The sequence below is a fragment of the Bubalus bubalis genome, chromosome 13 (genome assembly GCF_019923935.1).
Source record: "Bubalus bubalis isolate 160015118507 breed Murrah chromosome 13, NDDB_SH_1, whole genome shotgun sequence".
Classification (NCBI taxonomy): Eukaryota; Metazoa; Chordata; class Mammalia; order Artiodactyla; family Bovidae; genus Bubalus; species Bubalus bubalis.
In genome coordinates this window covers 35,083,323-35,108,122 of record NC_059169.1, presented here as the reverse complement: position 1 = coordinate 35,108,122, position 24,800 = coordinate 35,083,323, and the positions used below count along the sequence as shown (strand labels likewise).

The 24,800-nt window shown below is 41.4% G+C and overlaps 1 protein-coding gene across 1 annotated transcript in view; it reads left to right on the top strand.

Annotated features, from left to right (window-relative positions):
* NDFIP2 (Nedd4 family interacting protein 2) overlaps window positions 1-1,833 on the top strand; it is a 72,860-nt gene extending 71,027 nt beyond the window's left edge. The window contains exon 8 of the mRNA XM_006079227.4: window positions 396-1,833. The gene's annotated coding sequence lies outside the window, so the exon portion shown is untranslated. The remainder of the gene's footprint in view (window positions 1-395) is intronic.
* Window positions 1,834-24,800: the final 22,967 nt, after the last annotated feature.

Sequence of the window (24,800 nt, the reverse complement as noted above, 5' to 3'; positions counted from 1 at the left end):
AAGATGATTGCAGTTACATTTCTGGATTGTATTTAAGTATTATTTTAAATGTTCCATTAAGGTTTCTCCTTCCCCTTAAAGATGTCACATTCTATCTTTAACTTGTCTACAGTGACCTTAAGAGTTTGTAATTTTACTAATATAAATGATATTCTGTGAATATTCAGTGTGATTATCTTGTTTTCCTTTTCAGGAGTTTAAAATATAATGTAAATATTTTTTAGATGCTCTCCTTTAGAAATTTACTTTAGAATATATTTTGATCTGTGCTACTTATGTCATTCTTAACAAAAGGCTATTCTTGATGTCATACCATAAAATGGGTTTTCACTGTACTATCATTTGGATAATTGGAACTTAATACATTTTAAGACTTATTCTTTCTCTGTTCCTAGACTGCATCGACCAGACATTCCTTTCTTATATCAATGTGAAATTTCCAGATCATCTGTATCTGCAACTTCAATAGGATAGAAGACTATTAAACACAGAAGACAAATTCGTGAAGAAAATTGAATTCATTTCAAAATTGAATGGCAGAGTGGTTTATGCTTAAAAGCCATTTCTGTTCATTCTTTTAAATATTTATGTTTCATTGGTTTTGCAGAGTTGCATATGTGCCCATTTAAAAGATTTGCATAGACTTGAAAGAAACCATACAGTTGTCGCAGTCAAGTCCAGTCACATTTGATTAATCAGTGTTTGATATAATTGAAAGAGTTGAGTGATAAACAGTCTTCCAGCATGTAAATGCCATTGACTTCTGACCTGACATTTAGTACAGTAAAAATGAAAATTATTAACCATGTCAAATGCTTTAGTTTCTGGCTCTCAGATTTATCTAGTAACTCTACAGAGGAAATATTCTTTGTTATATATAAGTTTTTTGAAACCTGCAGTGCTGATTATTAGAAAGGATTTGTCAGACTTTTGAACATGATAGTTATATCATTATTTAGCAAAACTTTCTGTAAATAACCATGCAAACCATGCATAAATTACTTTCTGCATTGTTTTCTTAGAAATTGTACTAGGTATCTTTCCTTAATTTAAGTGGACATAATATATTTAGAAAATTTGGATGTTAAAGATAGTTTTAGGACAAATTTTAGAAAACGTGGGTATGCCACATTTCCTTTATAAGAAAATCTTTTTTTCTTTTTTTTAAAAGGACATGCCAAAAATGAGAAGCTTGGTTATTAGCATTGTCCATCTTATAGGTTCTTAGAGGAAGAGATTGTATTAGATATTATATTTATTTCATTTAAGACATTTTTGAAAATTAATTTTCTGAATAAGATATTCTTGTTTGCATTTTATCTTTTAAAAAACCAATAAAAATATCTTTCAGTATCATTGTAATATTTTTTTCCTTCAGATGTTTAGCTTAGCGAATAAAAACTTGTGCTTTTAATATCTTCTTGCTTTCTGATTGTAAGGTTAATTTGTAAAAATCATTTCCTGAATCGAGATACATGAAATATTTGTTTTCAAGTTATGGAAATGTGTCTGTGGAATGTGGGGGTGTGAGTGTGTTGCGAAAGTGTATGTGAATATGTATTATTACAACTGGAATCTATTTTGCATTCATAAGCTACTATATTTTGTAAATCATTTTATGGTTCATCTGTCTTCTTTTCAGTTATATCTTTGCTTTTGAATGCCAATGTTAAAAATTACCTTTTAAACTTAAAAATCAGTTAATACAACTATATAGAACATTTAAAATTGATTGCTTGTTTATTATTAGACACCAACTACTAAAAGATACATTTAAAACTATTCAGGGTCATTTTCCACTTCTGAAAAAATAAAATTTATTATGCTTTATAACTTTTTTGTATTTCTCTGTGTTTTCTCATTTACTTCATTGTCTTTAGTAAATTAAACATGCCATTTTGTTTTTCTGATTGAGCCTCCTATTTTGTTTCCATCATTTATTCTCCTCCCCTGTATAACCTTTTTATTATTGATTAAAATATCTTGAACCCTTGATTATTGATTAAGGTACCTTTTAACAATAGCCTGGGATAAAGAAAACAAAATATTTGATTTAGTTGCCTGTATTGGAAATTAATTAGGATTTATTTATAAGAAATGTGAGCTCATGTTAGAATTTTTTATTGTGTATTAATTTCCTATAAACTTGTACTTTGTAATAGTTTTTAAATGACATTAAGCTATGATACAGAATAAGTTAAAATTACTAGATCATCTATCATACATCAGTTTATTAAATTTTTATTTTTGTTTTTGTGATCTTAATGCTTGGTTTATGCATGTAGATATTGACCCTTCATCAAAACTTCACTTTTTGTTTTGATTTTTACCCCCACACATCTGTAAGATTCAAGTGTGTTGTTACTTAATCCTCTTTAATTGGTAGTCTTAAATCTCATCATCTAATGAGGAGACTCAGAATATTCTTTTAGGAAACAGCATTCTCTCCTGAATTTATCAAATCCTACACACTTCCCTTCATTTCCTGTGAGCTTGGACAGCATAGCTGCTGCTATGTTTTGGAGACACTTACCCGCCTTTGCACTCTGCCTTAAATAAATTGAAAATCAAAATCCTTGTTAGGGTACCTATGAACAGTTTTTGAATGAATGTGAATTGGAGGTTGGAAGCTAATACAAAAAAAATATATTACATTATTTCTGTTATATTTGAAATAGCTCATTATGACCAGAAAAAATCCATCTTTATGTTTTCATGAAAAAAAAAAAAAAAAGCCTGAATTAAAAGTAAAAGTACATTCTCTATACAGTGTGTCCAGGATACATTTTAAGAATTTAAAACACAAATTCTATTATACTTGGTTAAAATGAAAATCTCTTTTTAATAGAAAAAAAATACTAATGCTTGCCTTTTGAGTCTATAAGCTATATCCCATGCCTTTGAAGATCATAAATGTTAACCTAAGACAATAATCACTAATAATTCAAGCAAAACCTCTAATGACAGGAAAAGTGGAGTTTCAAGGGTCTAGTTGGAGAAGAATTCAGGGTTTCTTAATTTACCACAGTTTTTTTCCAACTGGTCTATCCACATAAAGCACAAAGGTAATGATAGTGCATCTGGTAACTGTATTTAACTAGAGTGACATATATCTTGAGTTTGCTCATAACAGACCTGGTTATTACTATTTCCTGAGCTTAAATCGTGCCTCCTTTCTCATAAGTGTCCTAATTTGGAGGAGAATTTGTATGATCACCCTGTATATAACTCTCCACTGTATTGAAAAGTGACTGCCTAAATCGACTGCCTTGAGAGAGGGAACTGTAGTATTAGGGCAGGAGTCAATTACTGTTGTCACAGCCTTGCCTAGACAACTGTTAGGCCTGTAGAAGATACAGTACATATATTTTTTTTCCTTTTTTTGTTTTTTTTTTAAATAGAAGTATTGAAATGATTCCACTTATGGTAAATAGTAAATAGTGAGCTTTTATATGTTTAAACTGCTGTTAAATTGTTTTTTTGTTAATTCTTCAAATAGTCATGAAATATGTGTATTATTTTTTAAAACTTCATTCTTGATAAAGTTCAACTGTTAGATGATAATGTGCCATTTATTATTGAATGTCCTTTCCCATATATAGAACATGTTAATATGTGTTTTACTTGTTAATAAAGTTCAGTAAATGTGGAACTGTGAACCTGTCATGCATCCTTTTGAAAATCAGTTTGATTGACAATATATTAGCAACACCTTGGCCCCACAAAATGTTCATATGCTTGAACTTAACGTTATGTGGAAAACAACTGGCATAGAATTAGGTTGGAGAGTGAGTAATTTGTATGTTGGGAGTTAGGTTGCAGTTTAATTTTAATAAATGCAAATAACTTATGTTTATTTCTACTTTGCAAAAGATTAGTGGTCACCATAGATCAGACTGCTTATGGGTATATTCTCATTAGGGAAAGAAAGGAATGGAAAGTGAAGTCTCTCAGTTGTGTCTGACTCTTTGTGACCCCATAGACTGCAACCTACCAGGCTCCTCTGTCCGTGGGATTTTTCAGGCAAGAGTATTGGAGTGGGTTGCCATTACCTTCTTCAGGGGATCTTTCTGACCCAGGGATTGAACCCAGGTCTCCCTCATTGCAGGCAGACGCTTTACCCTCTAAGCCACCAGGGGCATATGACCTAAAATGCAACCTACCCTGTAGTTAGTTAGAAAAAAAGAAAAAACTCATTCCCTACTTCATAAAAGTTAAAAGGAAAATGTTTATTTAGAGCTCCGTATGTTTTCTTGTTTTCATTTTTCTTGATGTTTTTAACTTAGCTTTCAGTTTTTGATTTTGAGAGGTTGAGCTATACGCTTTTAAAAACCCCACTTGGTTTTCATGGAAACCAATGAAAAATCCAGCAGCTATATAAGGAAGTTGTTTATTTGCTAAGTCATATCCGACTCTTTCGACCCCATGGATTGTAACTCTCAGGGCTCCTCTGTCTGTGAGATTTTCCAGGCAAGAAGAGTGGGTTGCCATTTCCTTCTCCAGGGGATCTTCCTGACCCAGGAATCTAATGCGTCTCCTGCATTGGCAGGTGGATTCTTCACCACTGAGCCACCAGTGAAGCCCCAAATAAGGAAGAGATAGTTATCGCCTCTTTAACAGCTGAGATTATAGCACACCCAAATCCCATACTGGTTCACAAAACCTTTTATAGATATAATTTTATTTGCTTGTTTTTGGCTGTGCTGGGTCTTTGTTCCTGTGTGGGCCACTCTCTGGTTGTGGTACGCAGGCTTCTCATTTCCATGGCTTCTCTTGTTGAGTTAGGGGCTCTAGGGCACATGGGCTTGAGTAGTTGCACCTCCCGAGTGCTAGAGCACAGGCTCAATAGTCATGGTGCACGGGTTTAGCTGCTCTACGACATGTGAGATCTTCCTGGATGAGGGATTGAACCCGTGCCTCCTGCATTGGTAGGTGGATTTTTTTTTTTTTTTTTCTAACCACTGAGCCACGAGGGAACCTTGGAGGCAGTTTTCCTCTCAAGCTTCTAAAACAAACCCATTTAAAAAATTACATTCCTACTTCTTTCATGTTTAAATCAGTGTTTTACCTTTAGTGACACTGGTTATCCTTCCTTAAAGCTGTGTCATCTTGTAGCTTTACCAGAGCATCATGGGATCCACAAGTAAGACCAAAGTTTGTTCAAAGCTCAGAAGAAACCTGGAGGGCAGCCTCTGCTCTCAGAATGTGAAAGCAACAAATTACCCTGTTGGAAAGTATGAACCCTTCTGTGGAGGTATAAGAACTGTACTTGTGCTGGAATCCCTAGTGTAGAAATATGTTGTTTCTTTTCCATCAAACTTAGCTTCTCAGCCGTCTAAATTCCTGCATAGTAATTTGGTTTTACTAACTGTGGCATTTGGGCTCTAAAATTTTAATTCCCATTTTATTCATTCAGAGAGAAGACCTGAAGACCATTAATTGCTAGCAAGCATTGACCACTCATCCTAATACAGGTGATGATAGAGGACGTAAAATATCACTTCTTAAATCTAGGCTTTTAAAATGATGATTACTATGGAAAGCATCAGTTCATCTAATTAATGAACTCCCCCCCTCCAAAAAAAAAACCTGGATAAAATCGAACAAAAGTTTAATAATATGTAAGCATGGGAGAGACCCAGAAAAATTGAGAAACTTGCCAAAATGGCAGAAACCCTCACCTTAAATCTTCGGCTGAGAGTTACAAACTTTTAAGAGACAACTGAGGCATAAATTTCCCTGATTCTACGAGATGTCCAGGGATGAATTCCTGATGGGATGATGCTTGGAAACTTCTTCAGAGCTGTGATTGTCATTCAGTATGTGTGTTAGTCACTCCGTTGTGTCCAACTCTTTGTGACCCCATAGACTGCAGCCTGCCAGGCCCCTCTGTCCATGGGATTCTCCAGGCCAGAATACTGGAGTGGTTGCTATGCCCTTCTCCAGGGGAATCACCCCAACCCAGGGATTGAACCTGGGTCTCCTGCATTACAGGCAGATTCTTTATCATCTGAGCCACCAGGGAAGTCCGTTATTCAGTACAGTGCATTATAATCAACACAGAATTTGGGGGAAGTTAACACCCCAGCCTCAATTTCCAGAGGTTTCAATGCAATACATCTGCTCCATGACTGCACATCTTTCCATAGTTTGAAGTGGTGGGAGTTCGATCTAGCAGTACTGCTGATTCCTCTCATCATGTGTTCCTCTCTGTATCTAGCTCCTTGTATACTAAGGATAGAAAGTTACAAGTGTCAGGATCAACACATCAGTCAGACTTTTCCAGGGCAAGGAAAAGTTACATAAAACAGATCTTACAGCATTAATGATCTAGAGTTTTTGTTTTTTGACCTCTCTCACTGAGAGCCTTCTGATTTTCCTGCCTTTAAACATACTACATGGCTGTCTCTGCAAGGCTGTGTCTCCAGGGTCATGTGGGAGCCTTGGGACAGAATAGAACTGTTTGTGCTGAGAAGACAGTTTCTTTCTCCATCTTCTGGAACACGAGCAGAATTGGACTGATCATCCAGTTGATTTTTTTTTTTTCTTCAAAAAAAGAAAATTTTTTCTCACTTGTATCTTCCCTTCTCTATCCTCAAAGAGCCTGTGGCTGATTAAGGGAGGTGGCTTTGTGTAACAGAAAGACAGGGTTTTGGAGCCAGGCTAAACCTGGACTCAACTATCAGCCCTCATGCCAGCTCAGGCAGTTTCTTTAACCAATGCCTCAGTTTCCTCACCTGTTTGTTGGGAAGCACAGTGTGTATGTACCTGAGGATTATGTGAGGTTTATGCAAAAGAGGTAGACATTATATTGTGTGTTTGCTGACCAGGCTGCCAATTAGTGTTAGCTGATGTCTCCAGGACTTGAAGCAGGGCCCTACCTGGTGTGGGCATTTGATCTGCCAGACCCTCTGACAAGAGTGATTACAGCAGGATCATGTGGACCCAGTACTGGCTCCTTCTGTCTTCTCTGAAGCAAGTGGGAATTCAAGCAAACGTTGCTTAGATGATCATCGATTTTAAGGGGCATAATCACACACAGAGTGGAAGGGAGGTACCTGTGTGCCAAGAAGTGAGGTGCTCCAGCTGGTAGTGGCAGAGGAAGCACGCACGTGTCTCTCTGAGTGAAGCTTGGAGGCCTGCAGGCCAGGCCCTCAGAATTTCACGACGAGATGCTGTTCCTTGATCGTTGATGACACGGCTTTCGCTCAGGGAGCCAGTGCGCGGCAGTCATGGTTGGGAAGTGATCAGAAAGTAGGTTGGTGGGCAGCTTGATTCTGACTCTAGGATAGGTTATTTCACCAGCTTCCTCTTACAAATGATAGGTTCTTCGTCTTGGATTTATTTATATTTTTAATGTCTATGACTGGGACTTCCCTGGTGGTCCAGTGGTTAAGACTCCATGCTCCGAAGGCAGGGGTTCGAGATTCAATGGCTGGTCAGGGAACTAGATCCCACATACTGCAACTGAGACCTGGGGCAGCCAAATAACTCATAAATAAATAAATAAAAATGAAAAGCAGAAGCTGTCTAGTGGGAGTTAGGACTTTCACCAACAGTGATAACAAGGCCACCCTTCCTCAGGGTGAGTGGACACCATGTGAGGAGCTGGAATGCTCTTCCCTCCTCAGCAGTAATGAGGAGGTCCCCTTCTTGAGCATCAGAGCAGTCCAAGTGGGGGATCTGGGTTTCTATTCTGTCTTCAATACCAAGGCCACAACTCCTTTTCCTGGCTAGAGAAAGCCAGCGAAAATAGAAGGTATTCATCAAGATCCAGAGTCTCTTAGTTTAGCGTGAAAGGTGCAGGTTTCATTCAAAAATCTCTTGTCATATAACAAGGATTTCAGCTGTGGAGTTACTAAAATCTAAACCAGGAAAAAAAATGTCAAGAAATGTTCATGTGACTGTTCAAATAAGTACTTAAATCCTATAAGTCATTTAGATAGGAGGAAAACCCTACCAGTTATAGTCATTGGTTATTTATTTCAGTGTGTTTCAAGAATGCTAATAGAAGCAGGTAAAGCTTTATGATTATTAAGCCTTGAACTTGATGCTGTGTGAAATATAGAGCCCTGGTGATGGGAGCTTGGAAAGCGAATGAAAGGGACGTGTTACCCAGAGAGCCATAAAGTAGTGACCTTAAATCGTGAGACTAAAGAGTCCAGGTATACAATGGGGCCTGCAAATGCTGAAATTTTTCCAGAAATATCTGGAAAATAAAGCTAGCAAGATTCTTGGAGGTAGGAATAGTTTTTAGCTTTTATTGGAGAAGGAAGCAGATTATATAGTAATAGTTGCTCATGTCCGTAAAAATTTTAAATGCTTTAAAAAACCTTAAACATTTCTGTCTCTAGTATATATTGTTGCTAATGATGCCACAGATTTGGGGGTGACTTTTGAAAATCTTTAAAGATGGAAACAATGACATTCTTCAGTAAAGAAAAAAATACCACTAATTCCTTAAATAATTCATGGTACATCACTCCTCTCCCCCAGGTCCAGCACTCTTTAGCATTCATGCATCAGTAAAAAGGTGCATGAGAAATGGATAACATGTTTAGTTGTATAACTGAGTTTGTCTCCCTTTGATTTCCTGAGAAGGAAAACGGCAATTAGATGTGTTTACTTAAGGGGAAGGAGTAACTGAATGCTCATTGAAGGGCTGGAAGAGTATTTGAAAGAGCAGTGGGTTGACGTACATACACTCCTATGTACAAAATAGGGCTTCCCTAGTGGCTCAGACAGTAAAAAATCTACCTGCAACGCAGGAGACTGGGGTTCGATCCCTGGGTTGGGAAGATCCCCTGGAGAAGGGCTCAACCCACTTCAGTATTCTTGCCTGGAGAATCCCATGAACAGAGGAGCCTGGCGGGCTACAGCACATAAGGTTGCAGAGTCAGACACGATCACAGCAACTTAGCATGCATTAATGTATGAAATAGATAACTAATGAGAACCTACTGTATCTCACAGGAAACTCTACTCAGTGCTCTGTGGTGACCTAAAAGGGAGGAAATCCAAAAAAGGGTGGATATATGTACGCATAGAGCAGATTCACTTTGCTGTACAGCAGAAACTGACACAACATTGTAAAGCAACTAGACTCCAATAAAAATTAAAATAGTAAAAGCTGAGATCTGAATTTAAAAGAAGAGCACCAGTTTATGTAAGCTTTCAGTTCTGCAGATGCTCCTGCCCACCCAGAATGCTCTATAAAACCTTCACTCTTGTTCTAGTGAGGAGCCTTCCTGAATTTACCACATAAACTTTTTTTTTAACCACATAAACTTTTAATGAGTGACCTATTTGCAAAACTCTCTTCTGGATTAGCAAATACAAGCTGATAGAAACTTTACCTTGTAACTTTTCTCCTGTATTTCTCCCATCTGAACTTTACCAAGGTAGGAATCTTTGTCTCACATACCCCCCCACCCCCGTACAATGGCATTAAACTTTTTTTTTTTTTTTTGGTGTTAAACTCTTAAGCAAAAACCAAACCCAAACCCAAACCAAACACACAACCCCTCCCTCCAAAAATAACTCCCCAGCATTCACAGCAGCCATCTACAGCATTTTTGTACTGTGATTTTTCTGAATGAAATTAATTAGGCACATTGGCTTTAAAATACATTATCTGCTTTAACCTAAATAGGCATTTTAGATAAAACAAAAACTTTCTATTCACTACTAGAGCTTACCTAATTGTTGAAGGAAGGACAAAGTAATACATGATGATACTTAGAAGCAAAAGGAATAAAGACCTAAATATTGATTTAAAGTAAGCAACTAGAACCGTTAATGCTATTATCCATTTTTAAAAGGCAATTTTACAAATGGAGGAAATGTTTATTACTTGTCCATACAAAGCAAGGCCACTTAACTCTGCATGTTATTTCCTTCTCATTGTTTGCCTTTCCTCAGGAATTTATGTACAAGATGTAAACTAAATTCAAATCTGGATGAATGAAGACCAAAATATGAAAAAATGATTATTCAATTTTGTTGAATTAATAGAGCAGGCATTATGACAATCCCTAAATGTGCATATTTATGGGAAAGAGCAGTACAATAAAAACAAAGTACTTGGCAATTCTTTTTGTTGTTCTTTAGATGCTTTTCAAATATTGAAACCCCAGCAAACAATACAAGTATACTTGACTATGTCATTAAAAAGCTATAATGTTCTGAGAAAAGCAACTATTTCCCCATATACTCTTTAGAGAATAAGAATAAATACATTTTCAAAGAAGAAACTAATGTGCTCCTATATTAGAAACCTTCAATGCTCTTTTTAAAAATTCCAGCAAAATTTAAAATTACATATTTTTGGAAAAAAAATCAGAATCTCATTATCTTGATACACTTTCCATTTTGACACTTTCCACCCAGGTCTCGACGTCATATAGAGTGCCTACAAGTTTTCAGGCAAGTTGTGTTTTCTTTTTTTTCTTAACGATAGTTTACCCTAAATTTGAATTCTATACAGTTGTGATAATTATTATTTGTGATAGTTTTAATAATTTCATTTATAGGAATTGATCATGTGGAAAACATTCAAGTGAAGAAAAAAAGGGAGCCTTATAGGTGATAATAAAATGATGACTGTGATCACTGTCCGGCAGTGATAAAGCATGGCCTATAAACCTACAGAGTATGACCTCAGAGCTTTCTTCAACAGTAGCCAAAAGGATCAAGGTTCTGATTGTGGCTCTTTGGTCAGCTCCGGGGACCCTAATGGTCAAGCTGACTGTCACGGCAGCCTGAATAGTCTTACAGCAGTGCTTTCTGTGTTATGTCTTGAACAAAAAATTCACTTGACTGACAGAATGGGAGGAGAAGACTCATGAATAAGGGAGCCCCAGGGATGGCCCAACTATTCATTGGCATTGAGAGCAAAACAGAAGTGAAACACTCCCCCAAATTTGGCAGTGCCACAGGCAGAGAGGAGCGGACAAGTTGTAGACATTGTTCTTTCCCATCAAGCTCTCCCTTAAGGAAGCACGATTGTGTGGAGCTGACCCCAGTCACCCGGCTCTGGAATCCAAACTAGGAGAAAGTAACCTGATAGGAAAAGAGTGCAGACTGACTGGGCCAAACTGCACTGAAACCCTGGATGCAGGCAGCCTGGAGAGTCTGGTCCCATAGAGGCCACATTTCCAGCTCCCAGTGCAAACTGTAAATGTTCTTTGATAGAAAGAGCCAGGCTTGTGACTGACGCTCATGGAACCCTTGCAGTTCTGACCTACATCCATCGGATTGGCTGGACAAACTGGGACTTTGGGTCTTTGTTGGATATGGTTGTCCTATTGGAAATATACCTAAGAAATGTTCACAGCCCCGTCTTTAACAAAGAACCCGCACATTATGTCAAAATTAAACTGAAAATGAAAATAAATCAGGGTTTTCATGAATAGATTTGCTGCTTATCAATACACATTAATAAATGTTCCATTTCACTTATTTAGGATAAGTTAAAAGAAAATCTCATACATTTTACCATATGTATTTTACCATACTTATTGTGAAATGAAATAGCAAAAAATAATTTCAGGGATTCCCCCAGGTGGTCTAGTTGTTAAGATTCTGCAATTCCAATGCAAGGGGCACTAGATGATCCCTGGTTAAGGAAATAAGATCACACAATGAAAACAAAAACAAAACAAAAACAAACCATAAAAACAAAAACTTTATCAATTAAAAAATTCTTTAAAAAAAGCAGCTGCAGAATTTTCTTTGGTGTAATGAGGCAATAACCTAAAATATGAACCTATACTTTCCTTGGCTGCCTCATGAGTCATACTACATGTTCTCCACTCAGGCAACAGGGAAGGTAATACTACGGGTCTCGCTGGCAGATTTTTTACCATCTGAACCACAGGGAAGCCCCAAAAAGTGAAAGTGAAAGTTGCTCAGTCATGTCGCACTCTGGGCTGTAGTCCATGGAATTCTCCAGGCCAGAATACTGGAGTGGGTAGCCATTCCCTTCTCCAGGAGATCTCCCCAACCCAGGGATCGAACCCAGGTCTCCTTCATTGCAGGTGGATTCTTTACCAGCTGAGCCACAAGGGAAGCCCACTAAGGGTCTCAGTGTCTGGTTATTAGAACAGCAATGCCAGGACTATCAAGTAAGGGCCTTGACTTATAACAAACAAACAGGCAATTTTTAGTTTCATGTTCTCAAATGCACATATGACATTCATGGCAGGGGCAGTAGTTGAAGATAAGAGTTTTCATTGAAAGAAAATTAGTGCCAAAAATCAGAATTCTGAAGAGCCCAACTATAATTACAATATGAGCTTCCCAGGTGGCACAGTGGTCAAGAATCCACCTGCCAATACAGGAGATGGAAGAGACACAGATTCAATCACTGGGTTGGGAAGATTCCCTGTTGGAGGAAATGGAATCCACTCCAGTATTCTTGCCTGGAGAATCCCATGGACAGAGGAACCTGGCGGGCTACTGCTTGTGTGGTCGCAGAGTTGGACTCAACGGAGCACACGCACACACGTGCCACAAATAAGAGGCACAGAAGAATACTGGACAGATCCAGGCAACTCCTCACCCTTGAGACTCGATACAGTTGCGGGAATAAAGAGTAGATAAGACAGCTGTGGTGAAGGGATGCACAAAGTTGTCATTTATTCCTTGGTGTTTTTTGCTTCAGCTTCTCTTCTGTTGAGATGTGCTGTTGCTTTGTAGTTTTGGTTGCAGCCTTAAGGATCTAGGTCAGCATGTTATTGTACATTTTTTTATATGCTGCATATATATTTATTTTACATTTATATATTTTGTCTATTAGCTGTTATCTAGAAGATAGAAACTTTTTTTTCCAGAACCACCAGAAGTTATAAAGCTGCTTATATTCTAGCAGGGCAAGCTTGTGGAACTGTCAGAAGAAGTCAACTTCCTTCCTAAGTCACCATTTCCATTCCTCAGACAGAGAATGATAATCCTATAGGAAATAAGCCCTTTAATTACAATGTTTTGCCCAGGAACAGAGCATTTACTATGTGCTACGCACTCCAGTACTCTTGCCTGGCAAATCCCATGGGCGGAGGAGCCTGGTGGGCTGCAGTCCATGGGGTTGCTAGGAGTCAGACACAACTGAGCAACTTCCCTTTCACTTTTCCCTTTCATGCATTGGAGAAGGAAATGGCAACCCACTCCAGTGTTCTTGCCTGGAGAATCCCAGGGACGGGGGAGCCTGGTGGGCTGCCGTCTCTGGGGTTGCACAGAGTCGGACATGACTGAAGCTACTTAGCAGCTTAGCAGCATATTGTCTATTATTTGTAAGTATTTAGTCCTTTTGTTTCCTCCCTCCCTTCTACTCCCTTTAATGCCTGGGTTTTGGACCCACCATCTCTCATGGGCTCATTTCTACCTCTGTGGCTACAATATTCAGGGGCAGGAAAAGGGAAAGTTTCCCCTGGCGTGCTTCATTCATTTGTAAAATGTTACTATTGGAGTAGAATTGCTTTACATCATTGTGTTCGTTTCTGCTTTACGACCAAGTGAACCAGCTGTAAATATACATATATCCCCTCTCTCTTGAGCCTCCCCACCCCACCCCATCGATCGAGGTCTTCACAGAGCACAGAGCTGAGTTCCCTGGGTTATCCAGCAGTTTCCCACTCACTATTTCACACATGGTCGCGTATATACGGCAATGCTGCTCTATCGATTCGTCCCACCCTCTCCTTCCTCCACCGTGTCCATTCTCTGTATCTTTATTCCTGCCTTGCAAATAGGTTCATCTGTACCATTTTTCTAGATTTCTTGGTGGCTTTTAACCACTCTGGCGGTCTCTCAGAGATGTCTCCTCACATTTCTTTGTTATTCCCAAACCAGTCACCGGCAAAGGCAAGCTCATCATCATAGCTGAGCTAACAAGACGGCAGAATTATCCACCTTCCCCTGCAGCACATGCTTCCCAAAATGCAGGTTAAGGTAAGTGTCTCCCAGAAGGAAGTGGAATAAGGAAAGAGGGCACTTGGCACACAAGCAGTATTACGGTTGAGATGATGTGAGAGACGTGAAAGAACAAAAAAATGTAAGATATTATAGGTTGAGCATGTTGAAGCATAAAATATGGGACATTTCTAACTACTAGCTTCTCAAGTTTCAAGGATAACTGTGAACAACATTGAAAGGATTACTCTTTTTGTAGAGTTGGACACGACTGAAGTGACTTAGCATGCATGCATGCATTAGAGAAGGAAAAGGTGACCCACTCCAGTGTTCTTGCCTGGAGAATCCCAGGGATGGGGGAGCCTGGTGGGCTGCCGTCTATGGGGTCGCACAGAGTTGGACATGACTGAAGTGACTTAGCAGCAGCAGCAGAGATGTTCTATGAAAAGCTGACATTTGAAATGTCCCTCATCTAATAACCGCTGTCCAGAATCCAGTGGAATGTGGGATTTATGGGGGGCTGTAGCAAGAAAGAAAGCTCTTGCAATTTCTGCTGCTTTACTGTTGTAATAGAAAGTTTCATGTCCTATATTAGACATGGAAACTGAAACAGCAAACTAAAATTTCTGTTCTTCTTTGTGACCTTGGAAAAATTAAACTTAGGAAGAAATTTCATAAGATCCTCAAGAGACTTATGTCTCTGAAATGGAGAATTTTCTCTTTAAATACTGTCAAATTATTTTTAAAATTTGAATTTAAATTTTAGCTTTTCCTTTTCCTGCAAATATTAACATGAACAAAAATATTGATGACAAAATTCATCCATTTGATATGTTCTAGAAAAGATTACCTTGCTCAAATAATTTGAGCAAATCATAAGCATTATACTATATATAGTAATTCTATAATTATTAATTGGTAATAGAAAGATGGTCATATTAAGTGTAATAGACTTTCTAAATATTTATATTGTCTGATATCTAGATAAAATTAGAGAGCACTTTTATCTTAATAGGGTATAAAGATTTAATTTATGTAACATAGAAAAATATGTTTCTACTGAGAGCAATTTTATATTGTGACAAAAGACATTTTGGACACATTTCTTTTACTTTGTACTCAGAGCAGAACTTTTGGACTTGATAGTGTTGTTGTCAGTATTATGCATCCACAAAGTCTTTTGATGCTAGAGTATAGAATGGAAAAAACATTAAAATTTTTATGATAGAGTTTTATAAAAGAATGGTGGTGGCTGGGAATCAAGGATGGTGATAAAACTGAGCAAAGTGAGCAACTGGCCCATATGCTGTGTCCATTTAGAATTTAGAGAACATAAAAAGAAAGAAATCAAATTTCTTATCGTCTTTCAGTTCAGAGATTCTTTTTTTTTTCTGGCTCACTGTTTAGCATGTGGGATCTTAGTTTCTTAGCTCCTCCACCAGGGATGGAACCCATGCCTCCTGCAGTGGAAGTGTGGGGTCTTAACAAATGAACCATCAGGGAAGTCCGTCTGTTCATAGATTCTTAGTTTTTCTTTTTCATCTGAAGAGGAGAGGTAGAGAAAGGAATTACAGACAGAGAAAAGTAAGGGCACTGGTAAGATGGTAAGAGTAAAAACAGTTCAGTGTTTCTGAGCAAAAAGTCAGAGCATGTGATGGAAGAAGAACATGGAGACTTAAGTTGCGACAGGTGAGGTGGGAGCCAGATGAGCTGCAAGAGGTCAAAATATGAGAGGAGAGAGGAGATTTCTGATGGATCAAATTTCCTAATAAGACTACAGGTAGTAAGAGTTAAGATTCCAGGTGGTGGGGTGTCCTGGGTGTGGATGTAAGAGACTTTGTGGAGGTTGAACAGGTATGTGCTCAATACCATTCATCTCATTCACTGAAGACTTTTCCAAATTCTAGTATACTTACTGATGGCAATAATTCTAAATGGTATGTGGATGAACATTTTGAATAGTTGTGTTACAGAAAAAATATCTTGTATAGCACAGATGGAACACTTCTGGATGTTATTACCCATAAGTAAACAATTGGAAATTAAGTGATTTAAAGGGATATATTAAGTGATAGACTGAGGGTAAATGATTAGAGCAAAAATCATGAAGATGCAATGTGAATGAAGGAGGTTGGGGAAACCTTGATTTAAGAGGTGAAGTGAGGTGTTGAACAGAGAGAACCCAGGAAGGTTGAAGGGCTGGAGGGTTGTTGTGAAGGTTTGGAATAGCCACTGCATGCATGGTGTATGGAGTTCTAGAACAATGGAAATATTATGGGTGGGGTGGGCCCAGCTGAGGCTGGAGGCATGTGACTTTTGTACTCCAGCCTATCTACATGGCTGTACAGCAGCCTCCCAGCCACCTGCAGCAAGGACAGTGAAGGCGGCATGGATCCCAGGCTGGGGTTTTGCTTGGGAGGCTTTGAGCATGGATTGGAAATGCAGGAGAGTTGAGACAGACTCTGATAAAGGCATCTCTGTAATCGTCCATGTGGTACTATTCCATTTCTGAGTATACACCCTCTTGATGAGGGTGAAAAAGGAGAGTGAAAAAACTGACTTAAAACTCAACATTCAAAATGAAAATCATGGCATCCAATCCCATCGGTTCAGTTCAGTTCAGTTCAGTCGCTCAGTCGTGTCTGACTCTTTGCGACCCCATGAATTGCAGCATGCCAGGCCTCCCTGTCCATCACCAACTCCCAGAGTCTACCCAAAGCCATGTCCATCAAGTCAGTGATGCCATCCAGTCATCTCATCCTCTTCCATCCCCTTCTCCTCCTGCCCCCAATCCTTCTCAGCATTAATGTCTTTTCCAATGAGTCAACTCTTCGCATGAGGTGGCCAAAGTACTGGAGTTTCAGCTTCAGCATCAGTCCTTCCAGTGAACACCCAGGACTGATCTCCTTTAGGATGGACAGATTGGATCTTCTTGCAGTCCAAGGGACTCTCAAGAGTCTTCTCCAACACCACATTTCAAAAGCATCAATTCTTCAGCACTAAGCTTTCTTTATAGTCCAACTCTCACATCCATACATGACTACTGGAAAAACCATAGCCTTGACTAGACGGACCTTTGTTGACAAAGTAATGTCTCTGCTTTTAAATATGCTATCTGCTGCTGCTGCTAAGTTGCTTCATTCGTGTCCGACTCTGTGCAACCCCATAGATAGCAGCCCAGCAGGCTCCCCCGTCCCTGGGATTCTCCAGGCAAGAACACTGGAGTGGGTTGCCATTTCCTTCTCCAATGCATCTAGGTTAGTCATAACTTTCCTTCCAAGGAGTAAGCGTCTTTTAATTTCATGGCTGCAATCACCATCTGCAGTGATTTTGGAGCCCTCCAAAATAAAGTCTGACACTGTTTCCACTGTTTCCCCATCTATTTTCTATGAAATGATAGGACCAGATGCCATGATCTTAGTTTTCTGAATGTTGAGCTTTAAGCCAACTTTTTCACTCTCTTCTTCACTTTTATCAAGAGGCTTTTCAATTCCTCTTCACTTTCTGCCATAAGGGTGGTGTCATCTGCATATCTGAGGTTCTTGATATCCAATCCCATCACTTCATGGCAAATAGATGGGGAAACAGTGACAAACTTTATTTTCTTGGGCTCCAAAATCACGGTGATGAAAGCCATGAAATTAAGAGACATTTGCTCCTTGGAAGAAAAGCTATGACAAACCTAGACAGCATATTAAAAAGCAGAGACATTTACTTTGCTAACAAAGATCTGTATAGTCAAAGCTATGGTTTTTCCATTAGTCATGTATGGATGTGAGAGTTGGACCATAAAGAAGGCTGAGCTGCTTTTGAACTGTGGTGCTGGAGTAGACTCTTGAGAGTCCCTTGGCCAGCAAGGAGATCAAACCAGTCAATCCTACAGGAAATCAACCCTGAATGTTCTTTGGAAGGACTGAAGCTAAAGCTCCAATACTTTGGCCACCTGTTGTGAAGAGCCGACTCATTTGAAAAGACCCTGATGCTGGGAAAGATTGAAGGCAGAAGGAGAAGGGGATGACAGAACATGAGATGGTTGGATGGCATCACTGACTCAATGGACGTGAGTTTGAACAAACTCCAGGAAATAGTGAAGGACAGGAAAGACTGGCATCCATGGGGTCACAAGGAGTTGGAAAGAGTTCAGTAGTGACTGAACAACAACCAGGGAGTAGTGGCATTTTTATGACCCACCAGGAGGCAGAGAAAATGAGTGACATCACCCTACGCCCTGTGCCCCTGGAGTGCCCTGGGGGTGGGATCCGCCCTCTGTTCTCACTCCCTTACAGGATGGATTAGTCTAGCCTGTGGGGAGGCTTGGCCTAATGAAGGGAGGCCTTGCTGGGCATGCCTGACCCTGGGAATCTTACAGAGCAGGTGCCACTGCTTCTTAGGGAGCTGGTGGTGAGATAGACCAACCATCCCCTGTCTTGGAAGGCCCCCATTGGACCACATTCTCTGCAGGAACGGAGACTGAAATACAGCCAGCCCTGGCATAGGACACTGATACCCATGTGGGCCAGACATTTACGACATGGGGGTGACCCACTGCTGATCTGGGGGAAACTGACATATCCTGGGAATGGGTAGGGGCTTTGGAAAAACCGAAGACAGAAAGGGAGCATTAAAAGCTATCCCAAACAGCTGTTGAGGATCTGGTAAAAGTATTAATAACCTGAAAGCAAATGTCGTTTGACCTCATGGCTGCCAGGACCCACCTGAAATGCAGCATTGGTCTCCTGTGAAAACCTGGACAGTACAGACCTACCCACCTGCCGGGCCCATCTCCAATGCCCCACCCACTCCATCAGAGGCCTCAGGGATACAGTCCTAGTCAGGGTGGGTATCCCCTGCACCCGGGGTTTAGGATGGAGGCCAAGCTCACCTCCATCTGAGGGCCACTGGAGCCACAGAAGACCTCATGTTGAGGTCACTATTCCCTGACCCCCTAGAAATAAACTAAAGGTGACTGCTCTGGCTGACACTGCGGCTCTCAAGGTGTGGGTTAAAATATGTTCTGTTGCCCCTTCTCTCTCATGGCTCAAGCTCCCACACTGACTGAATGACATGCCCCTTTGTAGCATGCTTCCCTAGTGGCTAGGACAGTAAAGAATCTGCCTGCAATGCGGGAGACCTGGGTTCGATCCGTGGGTTGGGAAGATCCCCAAGAGGAGGCCATGGCAACCCACTCCAATATTGTTGCCTGGAGAATCCCATGGACAGAGGAGCCTGGCAGGCTACAGTCTGGGGTTGCAGAGTCGGACACGACTGAGCAACTAACACTTTGTAGTACAAGAGTGCCCTGTCGGCCAGCCCATTGTCTGTAGAAATGGGAGGTGCTCCTAGGCCCTGTGTTGGATGGGGATTCTCCAGATGCTCACCCCCGATTCCCCTGCAGCCCATGGGGGTTGGGGAAACTCCTGCTGATGTCTGGTGTGTGATGATCTAGTGGGGCAATCCATCTTCCATGGACTGCACTCTATTAGCCCAACAGTGACACCATCTGGATGGAAACAGGAACGAACTACAGCAGCCCATGGGCTGAACTGAGTGGTCTGGATGGTGCTCGCTCGGGAGTCCTGGCCCTAGCCCTTGGCACTGATAGCTGGGCTGTTTTGAAGGGATTAACCCTGTGGCTAGGACAGTGGGAAGCCAAGGGACAGATGATCGTGAATAAGTCCTTGGGGGTCAGAATGTGTGGAAAGACACCCTCACGCTCTTCCTTGCCCTGGCTCATAAGACGCTGTGCTGTGCTGTGTGCTTAGCTGCTCAGTTGTGTCCAACTCTTTGCAACCCCATGGACTGTAGCCCACCAGTCTCTGTCCATGGGATTCTCCAGACAAGAATACTGGAGTGGGTTGCCATGCCCTTCTCCAGGGGTTCTTCCCAACCCAGGGATTGAAACTTCTGAGGCTCTTTCATTGGCAGGCAGATGCTTTACCACTGAGCCACCTGGAAAGCCCACCATGGACGAATCCCCTTATCAAATTGATGGTGATCAAGGGTCACATTTCAAAAGTCATGATAGGAAAGACTGGGTAAAAGAACATGACGTTGAAGTGGTTCCACCTCCTTCAAAGAAAAGAAAAAAAACCACTCTTCTGATTCTTACCGTGGATCACTGTCTATATGCTGAGAACATCATGTCCCATCGTGCTGGGAAAGGCGTTAACCCACTAGAATGTTCGATGGGGTGTCCCACTGGGATGGATGGGTTACTTTGCACCCTTGGGTGAGGGGGAAGCACTCAGTCTTTACTGGGATCCTGTTGTCTTGCTGCAAACAGGACCTGCTGAGATACTGGAATGGCACGTTGCACCACTGAGAGAAGGTGGGGACCTCCTCTGGCCTCCCCACCCCCGGTGCATCCCCTCACAGTGCTGCCTTCCCAGCCAACATGGAAGGTCTGTACAACCGGGTAGATTTCTAAATCTGCAGTCCCATTAACATCTAAGGATCAGGCCACAAGCGTTTTATATATATATATATAATTAATTTTATTATATATAATTTATATATAGAGACTTGATTTTATTTTTGGCTGTGCTGTGTCTTCGTTGCTGCGCAGGCTTTGCTCTAGCTGGGGTGAGTGGGAGCTACTCTTTGTGGCAGTGTGCAGATTTCTCACTGCAGTGGCTTCTCTCTTGTTTCAGAGTACAGGCTCTAGGGCACACGGATTTCAGTATTTGTGGCCAAAGGGCTCAGTAGTTATGGATCCTGGGCTCTATAGCACAGGCTCAGTAGTTGTGGCCCATGGGATTAGTTGGGATCCTCCCAGACCAGGGATTGAACCTGTGACTCCTGCATTGGCAGGCAGATTTTTTTTACCCCTGAGCCACCAGGGAAGCCCACACAAATGTAATTCTTATAGAAATGGAAGACCTTCCCGTACAAGTTACTGATCTGTCTTTTCAGCATTAGACTTCTGCTCCTCTTATGGTGTTTGGTCATGGAATGGGTCAAGGATGGAAATACCTTTCTACAGGGGGCCCACTTGTATGCCTGGCAAAGGAATTGATCCATCTCTTGGGTATGTGGGCAGCTGCCCCTTCTCGCTGGTCAGGATGGTGGGTATCACCCTTCCAGGAAGGGGATGGGAAAGCACTAAAGCACGTAAGGGAAGAGCAGGCTGGAACCAGCATGCTTAATTTGTCTGATATTAGCCATGCTGATCTGGACACCCGGCCTGTGACACATGCTAATCACTGTGAGTATTCACTTTCCGTCAGTCAAACTACACAGGCAGCCCATCAGATGGCTGGCCAACAGAGTCCTAAAAATACCACCACCAGCGCCATGGGTAGCTACACAGATTTGGGGCGTTCATGTCAGTCATCCAGGTAAAAGGCATTTGAGCCCCTGGGTACCCCTATTTTGGGGATAGAACAATCATGCTATAAAAATAACCAGCCTAATTGTATGAGGAATAGGGGATGAATATCACTGGAACCTTGCAATCATTCTGTCACATCAGAGGATAGTGACAGGTGCGGCACTGACTGTCTGTGCCACCCACACCTGGGTATATATTGGGTCACTCCCAAAGGGACTCAGTGGTTACTTGGCACAAATCTTTGGCTGTGGCTTCCACCTGGGATGTTGGGCTGACACTCCCTGGGTTTTCCCTGGGTACAGGATAGAACCTACCCCATAGTAACAAACACTGCCAGCCTCCCTCTCCTCGAGGCCAGATGAGCATGTTTTGTTTACCACGAGTACGATCATTTGGCCACAGTCTTTGTCCTTTTTGCTGGCCCGGAGCAAGACTTGAATGAGAGCTGGCAAAGCCTGTCATTACCGAATACTGAAATCTCTAATGAGAAAAGCTGTCCTCCCAAACAGGATGGACTTGGACATTATACAGCCCTGGAGGAGGCACCTGTGTCAGGATCCAAACAGACTGTTGTGTGTTCACACCTGATGAGTCTGCTAACGTGTCATCTTTATTAAGTCACAGGAGAGCACAAGTGAATGTTCCAAATGAGCGGAAACCTGGCCTAGGGGACTTAAAAAACCAGTAGTTTGGATGATGAGCCTTTTTTTAAAAAAAGTCTTCATTGAATTTGTTACAATATTGCTTCTGTTTTATGTTTTTTTTTTCTTTTTTTTTTTGGCCTCGAGGCATGTGAGATCTTAGCTCTCTGACCAGGGATCGAACCAGCCCCACCTCCTGCATTGAAAGGCGAAGTCTGAATCACTGGACTGCCAGAGAAGTCCTGATGAGACTTTTAATAGGAAAGCATGTTACTTATTTTGGGAATCATTATCTTAACCTGTGTTTTCTCCTGCACCTGCCTATACTGTTACTGATTCCAGTGCAGCCAGAGAGTCACCAAATTAGTGAAACCTCTTGATGACCGCTCAGGTAAAAATAGTGGGGGCGGGGAAAGAGGACGTGTAAAATTGTAGGAGCCGGTCATGGGGTTGGTGTGACCGCTGGTTCACCCTTGAGCTGAATCCGAACGGGGGAGGCTCTTCCCCTCCTTCCGCCCGAGTCCCGTGAATGTACATTTCACCTGCTGTTCCCACTCTGGGAGCCATTTTCAAGGACACAGGCCCGAGAGAGAGCAGTGTGTTGCTGAGACCGTCTGGATGCACACATAACTGAGCCCCCTTAAGGCTTCTGTATAAACTGTTAAGATGCTTGGCTAGTGTGGACAGATACCCATCTTGTGGCTGCTGAAGACAAGCCTCGTAAGTTCCCTTGCTTGAGAAAACTGCTACCTACCCACCTGGGGTGGGCTGCCTGCTTCTTGGGTCTCTTCCTGTACCTTCATGTACAGTGCCCATTTTGGATATCTCTGGGATGCCGAGTTTGTGAAACAACATCTAGAATAGTAAAGTTTGCAGAGACAGAAAGTAGAATAGAAGTTACCATGGCCAGGGGGTGCAGATGGGATGGAGTTGCAGTTTGGGATGATGAAAAAGTTCTGGAGGTAAATGGTGGTGATGGTTATATGATATTGTAAACAGACGTAATGCCATTGAACTGCACACTTAAAAATGGTTAAAATGGCAAATTTTATGTTACATATATTTTATCATAATAAATACTCGAGGCCATGAATACATTTGTTCAATGAGAAATAACTGATACGGTAACACAGGGCTTGATGTTTTTAACATCTGGCTGCCCTGAAACAGCCCTGAACCCTCTGAGGATTTCGCAAGCTCCTTCAGGAACTTAAGTCCATTTTTCAATTGACTCCTCTCTCAGAGGGACTCAAAATCAAGCCCGGGGTGTGTTACAAATGCCAACCTTCATTCTGTATCACTTTCTCTGCTCAGGAGCATCTGTCCACTGAAAATAAAACCTCTGCCTCCTCTTTAGGTACTTTTCTGTCCCACCATGGCAAGAAAAGCCAGGAGACCACATGTCAATGAGTTTTAAGAGGTGCTCACAGGGGTTGCCAGCTCCCCATTTCAGGATCCAAGCCTGAGCCAGCAATTGTTGCTGAAATTTGACCTCTGTATACCGGTGTGGGTTCAAATCTTGGAGACAGAGCTTTGGGTGAAATAGAAAAAAATACTGTTATTAAAAAACTTTTTTTTGGCCACGCCAAGTGGCATGTGGGATCTTCTCCAGCCAGGGATTGAACCAGTGCACCCTGCATTGGGCACACAGAATCTTAACCACTAGACTGCTACAGAAGTTCCCAAAATAGCTTTACTGCCAAGCATGGAGTCCAGAGTAGCTAGTGCTTAAAAGACTTGAACTCTCCCAAAGGCTTTCAGGGAAAGGTTTTTTAAAGATAGGGTGAGGAAGGGAATTTGGGGTTGTGTTATCAGCTCATGGGCATTCTTCGGACTGGTTGGCGGTGAGGTAATTGGGAGTCACCATCATCAACCTACTGGTTCCAGCTGGTCTGGGGTCTATGTGCTTGTGGACAACATACAGTTAATTTCTTCCACCTGGTGGGGGCTTCAGTATATGCAAAACAGCTTAAAGGACATGGCTCAGAATATTATCTAGAGACCTTGAAAGTGAAAGTTGCACAGTTGTGTCCGACTCTTTGTGACCCCATGGACTGTAGCCCGCCAGGCTCCTCTGCCCATGGGATTTCCCCAGGCAAGAATACTGGAGACGGTTGCCATTCCCTTCTTCAGGGGATCTTCCTGACTCAGGGGTCAGACCCGGGTCTCCTGCATTGCAGGCAGATTCTTTACCAACTGAGTCACTAGGGAAGCCCTTGAGGAGGAACTAAAGGTCCTTGAGTTTGTTTAATGGCTAAATTATTATCATTTTGTCTTGCTTGTCTATTTTCCTTTTGTTCTGCATTTTCTAACTTCTCTGATTAAGTTTGTTATATCAGTAAAGTTTTTCTACAGACAAAAGGCAGCCGGAGATTATGGGTGGGAGGGTCTATTCCGGGAAGGCCTCATTGGGTCTTGCTGAGTTACAGAAGGACTCACCAGTGTAATAAAAAAGTTAGATTGTATTATTCTGAAATTAACTGTTTAGTGTTTATTCCCCTTAAAGGAAGCTAGTAGAAGGGAGGGCATTGATTCAAGTGTGTGTATTACTAGCCTCTGGGCTTCTCTGGTGGCTCAGATCGTAAAGAATCTGCCCGAAACATGGGAGACCCGGCTTCGATCCCTGGGATGGGATGATCCCCTGGAGGATGGCATGGCAACCCACTCCCGTATTCTTGCCTGGAGAACTCCATGGACAGAGGAGCCTGGGGGGGTCCATGTAGTTGCAAAGAGTCAGACACGACTGAGCAACTAACACACACACATTCCTAGCCCCTAACACTGTGCCCGACATATAGGAGTAGATATTCAGCAAATTTTTTCAGCTGGAGATATTCAATCCAATTAAACCATTTTAACATTTAGTTACAGCTCTATTAGTTATCTATTGCTATGTTGAAAATTACCTGAAACTCAATGGC